The following is a 5,698-nucleotide window of genomic DNA, read 5'->3' on the forward strand; positions in this document are numbered from 1 at the left end:
CCGTAGTTAATATTTAATCTCAAACCAGGGTTTTTACCCCACTTTTGATTATTCAGTTCTCAAATAAGAGACACACTACTTTTATATTTGTAATAAGCCTTTACTCAGCACTAGAGATGGGCAGATATCTACCCTCTATCCTGTTATGTCTACCTCCCTGCCAGTAACCTTCAGTCATGACTTGCTATGTTTTGTGTGGGCCACTCTTATTCTGGGCTAGCTCATATGACCAGTTCTTATAGATCCCTTACCCCGTGGCATCTTCTCTCCTTCTTTCTCCTCCTCATGGTCCCTTGCCTCCAACTCTAATTTGCCAAGAACCTCCCAAAACCTTGCCTATCTTCTGCCTAGCTGTGGGCTGTATACATCTTTATTCACCAATCAGGGATAACTGGGGGTGGGGGAGAGGCATAAGGTTACATAGCATCACTTGGGCCTCTGTGCAGGTTCCCTCATCCCTGGAGGCAACCCGGCCTTGGGGACCAGTATTTTGTGTCAAAATATATATCAAAAGACAAATCCTCAACAGATCATTTTTATAAAATCCCCACTGCCCTTTGCTGGATGAAGCTTCCCCGATGAACTCACACATGACTTTAAAAAGACTCCTCTGTCTCCCTCAGAAGCCATGAGCTCCTCCAAGCAGGTCAACGCCTCATCCAGTTTTGTATATCAAGTGTCCAGTATAGTCTTTGGCGCAAATGGATTCCTTTTTTGCCACACATTTAAATTTTAATCAACAGCCTAAATTCTTTAGGCACTAGAAACTTTATTTTATCCACCTTCCTTTATTAACATTTTAAACAGTATATAAACATTATAAAACAAATTAATCTATTTGTGACCCAGGCTTGTGATAGGAATCATCAGTTACACAGTAGTGACAGGGCTTTCCTATTTGTTTTTCTAGCCCCTTTCAGAGTCTGTCACTTGTCCTATCCTAACCCTTGTAAAATAGGGACCAAAAAAAAAAGTACCAACTCAGTATCATGAGGTTTAAGAGATGGCCCAACAGTAAAAAGGACGAGCTCTCAGGAACCTTCAAACTCTTACCCTTTGGTAGAGCTACTTCTTGGGTCCTGGGCTGAGAAACCAGTGGATCTGTAAACCAAGCACACAAATCCAAAGACCAAGTGAAGGTCTGGATGGTCGGGTGCATGGGCTTGTGACATCACTAGCAACATCCAGCGTCAGGACTTCCAAGACTGTTGAGCTCCTGTCCTCTGTGGATGCCTCCCAGGTATCTCTCCATTCCCCCGTCACACCTGGAACAGTATGAGGGATACAGCAGAGGTCAAAGACAGAGTGACCAGCACCATTGGGGGTGAGGATGAGGGGGGGGGGCTTGGGAGGAACACTGATAAGGCAACTGCAAAGTTGGTAACATTTCCTCTTGGGAACAAGAGGTAGGACCTGGAACAAGAATGTCAGCTGAAAGGTGAAGAACAGTCCCAGCACTCAGTAATGATAGTGATCAGGCTTGAAGGGGCCATTAATGGCATGCCCAGGTACTGGGCCTGCTTCCCAGTTAGCTTGGTCAGCTTCCCATTCAGCTTGCCCAGGTGGGCTTCAGCCACTGCCTCATCCAGCTTCTTAGGGAGCAAGTGAACTCCAATGGAGTATTTATCTGGGTGGGTCCACAGCTCAATATGTGCCATCACCTGATTCGTGAAGGAGTTGCCCATCATGAAGCTGGGGTGGCCCATGGTACAGCCCAAGTTGGCCAGACAGCGTTCTGTCAGCAATATGATGCGGCACCCGTTCTTTAGCCAGTAGTAGTCCACCTGGGTCTTGATGATCACCTTCTCCACTGAGTTCTCATTGAGCCACTTCACATCAATCTCCACATCAAAGTGTCCAGTGTTGCAAACCATGGCACCATCCTTCATCTGTTCAAAGTGCTGGCCAAGGGTGATATCAACAAGGCCTGCAGTGGTGACAAAGTTGTTGCCCTCCTTACAGGCCTCATCCATGGTGGTTACCTCATAGCCCTCCATGATAGCTTGCAGTGCATTGATGGTGGACTCCTTAAAGGCCTGCTTAATGAATGGATGGACTTCTGTCTGTTAAACTCTGGAATGTATAATACAGCATACTTCACAACACTGACACACATTCCTCTGCCTCAGCTCTTCAAGACTTCTTAATAAGTAAGGTCTCCTTGAAAGGTAGAGGTGTATTAGTCAGGGAAGACTGAGGATTTGTACGTGTGAGGATAGTAGCTCACACAACCTGAATTTAAGATTGATTACATCTTTCATGAAGATAGCAGATGATTCAGTTGCTGTCATTAGAGAATGAGACACTTAAGTGAGTCCCATGCAAATGAGGATTCCAGAGTGGGAAGTCTGGTTGATCATCTCAATCAGTGCTCACTTAAAACACTTGATATACAGAACTGGATGAGGCGTTGACCTGCTTGGAGGAGCTCATGGCTTGTAAGGAGACTTTCTAAGTCATGTGTAAGTTCATCGGGGAAGCTTCATCCAGCAAAGGGCAGTGGGGATTTTATAAAAATGATCTGTTGAGGATTTGTCTTTTGATATATATTTTGATACTAAATACTGGTCCCCAAGGCCTGGTTTCCTTCAGGGATGAGGGAATCTGTGCAGAGACCCAACTGATTTCCGAGGTAAAATGCCAGATGCTCTCTCAAAGAGAGGTGGGAAGGTGGGGAGACAGAGAGGGGAAAGCAGGTAGAGAAAGGGAGGAAAGAGGGCATGGAAAAAAAGCATCTTGAAGGCCAAGATCCAGGCTCTGTTTTTAGAGCCTCTGAGAGATTATTGAACATTATCATCTACATTTCTCTCATCTATAGAAAAGTAATCATTGTCCTGCCTGCATAGTAATGCCAATGGTTGAAGAGTAAGAACAGTTTGAGGTTATACACAATCAGGCAAAAAGAACTCAGGTTCAAAGCCAGAAGATCAAGCTGTGTAACAGGCCACTCAGTCTTACTCTATAAAGTCAAAAAAGAAGAGCTGTACATAGAAATCTCAAGGATTCCTTTCCTTCTCAACATATTTATTTTGAAAACAAATTTTATGAGAGTGTGAAAGGAAATGAACAAACAAATAAAAAGAATGCATACAATGAACAAAGAAAAAGTAAGACTATCAAGACAATTAGACAAAATTAAGTCCCCAGTACATCAAATATCACTGTAGAGAAGGGCCATTTATTTCAGATGGTTAATTGGAGTGAAAATTTGTTTGAATACACATGAAAATAACATTCAAGGGCTTAGTGTTGATGAGAACTAAACCATGGGATTCATGGAGATTTTTTAAAAATAGCAATTCCTCAGGAATAGGTTTAGCACAGTTGGTAGAGTGCTCGTGTGGCATGCGTGAAGCCCTGAGTTTGACCCCCAGTATCACATGGCCTAGGGGTTATGTGCCATACCTATATTAGGAGCAGGAAGTTAAGAAGTTCAAGAATATTATCCACTAGACAGCCTGGGGAATACGAGCACCTTTCAAGAAAGAGTGACCATGGCTGGGGATGGGTGGGGAGGATGGCCCCATTTTATTTATAAACACTGAAAAGGAACTGGGTAGGACAGAATAAGACAGTAACATCATGTCTCATTTATATTCTCCAAGCTCATAGTTTTAATGACAGTGACTGTTAAAAACACCTCCCTTCTTGGTTGTATTACAGGCTGTTCGTAGAAACGAAATTCTGTTTAACGTAATTTGTATGGAAGCTCTCACGCTTCATACTAAAAATAACGAAAACGTGACTTTTAACAATAAAAGTGACTAAATGGAGCATGTGCAGAACCTATTAATCTTTGACAGCCTGACTGCTCTCAGAAGCCCACCAAGAGCATTAAACCAAATGATGCCATTTCACACAAACAGCAAATAGACTGAGGTTCCTGCTTGCCAAGACTCTCTTGGGCCAAGCAGCTCTCTGAATTTCTAAGGCAAAGGAAAATTCAAGGGAATGGGGAGAGAAATGAGAAAGGAGAAAGGAGAAAACAGACGCCACACATGAAGGAAAGAAAGATGTATGAGATTAGTGAAGCTCGGAGTGTCAGCATCATCCTGGATACAAAATGACTCAATGGTGGAGACATATTTTCAGTACATTTCTGACCAATTTCTTAGCTCTTTCGGGATGTGTAGGTCAATGTTTGAGTCAGTCTCTGAGAGGTTACATCAAAGCAAGCAGACAGTTAATATCCCATCAAGAAGAAACTATGACAAACTGAGGGCTTGCACACTACCAACTCTGCCTTTGACTCTGCAAGACCACGTTAAAGCTGAGAGGTAACATCACCCTACTATTATATCATGGAAGACAATGTGGAAAGACCACTCATTCAACTGCGGTGAAACCCAAGAGAAAAGAAACATTTAGAATGGGCAAGGTGTGCTCAATTTGATTGACAAATAGCAGTATTTTGAGAGTTGTTATTTTTATTGCAAGATTTTCAAAAACAAAACAAAAAAACAAAACAAAAACACCAACCAAACAACAACAACAAAAACTACTGGTCTATGCTGCATCATTCGCCAAATATAAAGCCCTTTAGTTCCTGAACTCAATGACTGTTACAGGTTATGACCATCTATTGCTAGTCTCCAGGAGTCTAAATAGTAAGTTAGTAGTGAGGTACTTGAAGGGATCATGGTATATAAACAAATCAGACCTCAGATATGTCAACAAAAGTGTTTGTACTATTGCTGAAAAGCTTCCTCATCATAGTCTCTTGACAGAGAATCTGTAAGATTTCTGAATGGATTTTCTAAAGAAAATGAATAGAAGACCTTGTCCCCTGCAGGCCAAACACAAGTTTTCGTTAAAATCCAAACAGCAAGTCTATTATGAATACCCATTTGGCTCTTAGACAAGAAAATTTTCCATTTCTTTTTGGCTTTTAATCATGTACAAACAAACAAGCAAACAAATAGTGTGGCTAGATAATAGTGCTTGTTGCCAAGCCTGTGGACCTGAGTTTGACCTGCCATAGCGGAAGGAAAAAGCCACCAATTCCAAGTTGTTCTCTGAGCTCCACACGTGTGCAATGATAAGCATGCCCACAACATGTATTTACAGGTAAATAATTGTAACTTACCATAATAATAATAATAATAATTGAGAGAGTGAGAGACGTTCTGGCCATTTTTAGCTAAATAAACATCCCAAGGATCTGGAATTCAGCTCAATTATTCTCACTCAGGCAACTATTAATACTTAAATGTTATTTTGTGAATTTGCTATTATAGATCAATTATAAATAAAGACACTGGGAGGCTAAGGTTTCTCAGAAAATCACTTATCCATTATACAGATACTTCTTGTGAGAGCAAACCTTCTTTCTCATTTTTTTCCAGTTTTTTTATTATGAAGAACTTCAAACGTGCATCAAAGCTCAAAGACTACTACAGTGAACATCTGGGTCCCCATCACCCTAGCATGGTAACATTTCACTCTACTTGTTTTATCCTCTCTCCATCTGTCTAACCATCCCTCTAGACATCCATCAAGCCATCTTATCTTTCTGATGCATTTGGAACTATATTGCAGATGTCAGTACATTTCCCCCTAAGCACTTCATCATGCATGTTATTAGCTGGAGATCAGTGTGCATTTCCAATATTATTCTTATGATGTAAAATGGATACAACCTGAAAGTTACGCATCTTAAAAGCACCCTCTGTGTTTTAGAAAACATGCCTCTGTGTTA

General features: G+C 41.5%; 1 pseudogene; it reads right to left on the minus strand.

The window, feature by feature from the left end:
• Positions 1-1,458: 1,458 nt before the first annotated feature.
• On the minus strand, positions 1,459-5,134 carry LOC114629154 (annotated as a pseudogene).
• Positions 5,135-5,698: the final 564 nt, after the last annotated feature.

Source organism: Grammomys surdaster, unplaced genomic scaffold (assembly GCF_004785775.1).
Source record: "Grammomys surdaster isolate TR1022 unplaced genomic scaffold, NIH_TR_1.0 278, whole genome shotgun sequence".
NCBI lineage: Eukaryota > Metazoa > Chordata > Mammalia > Rodentia > Muridae > Grammomys > Grammomys surdaster.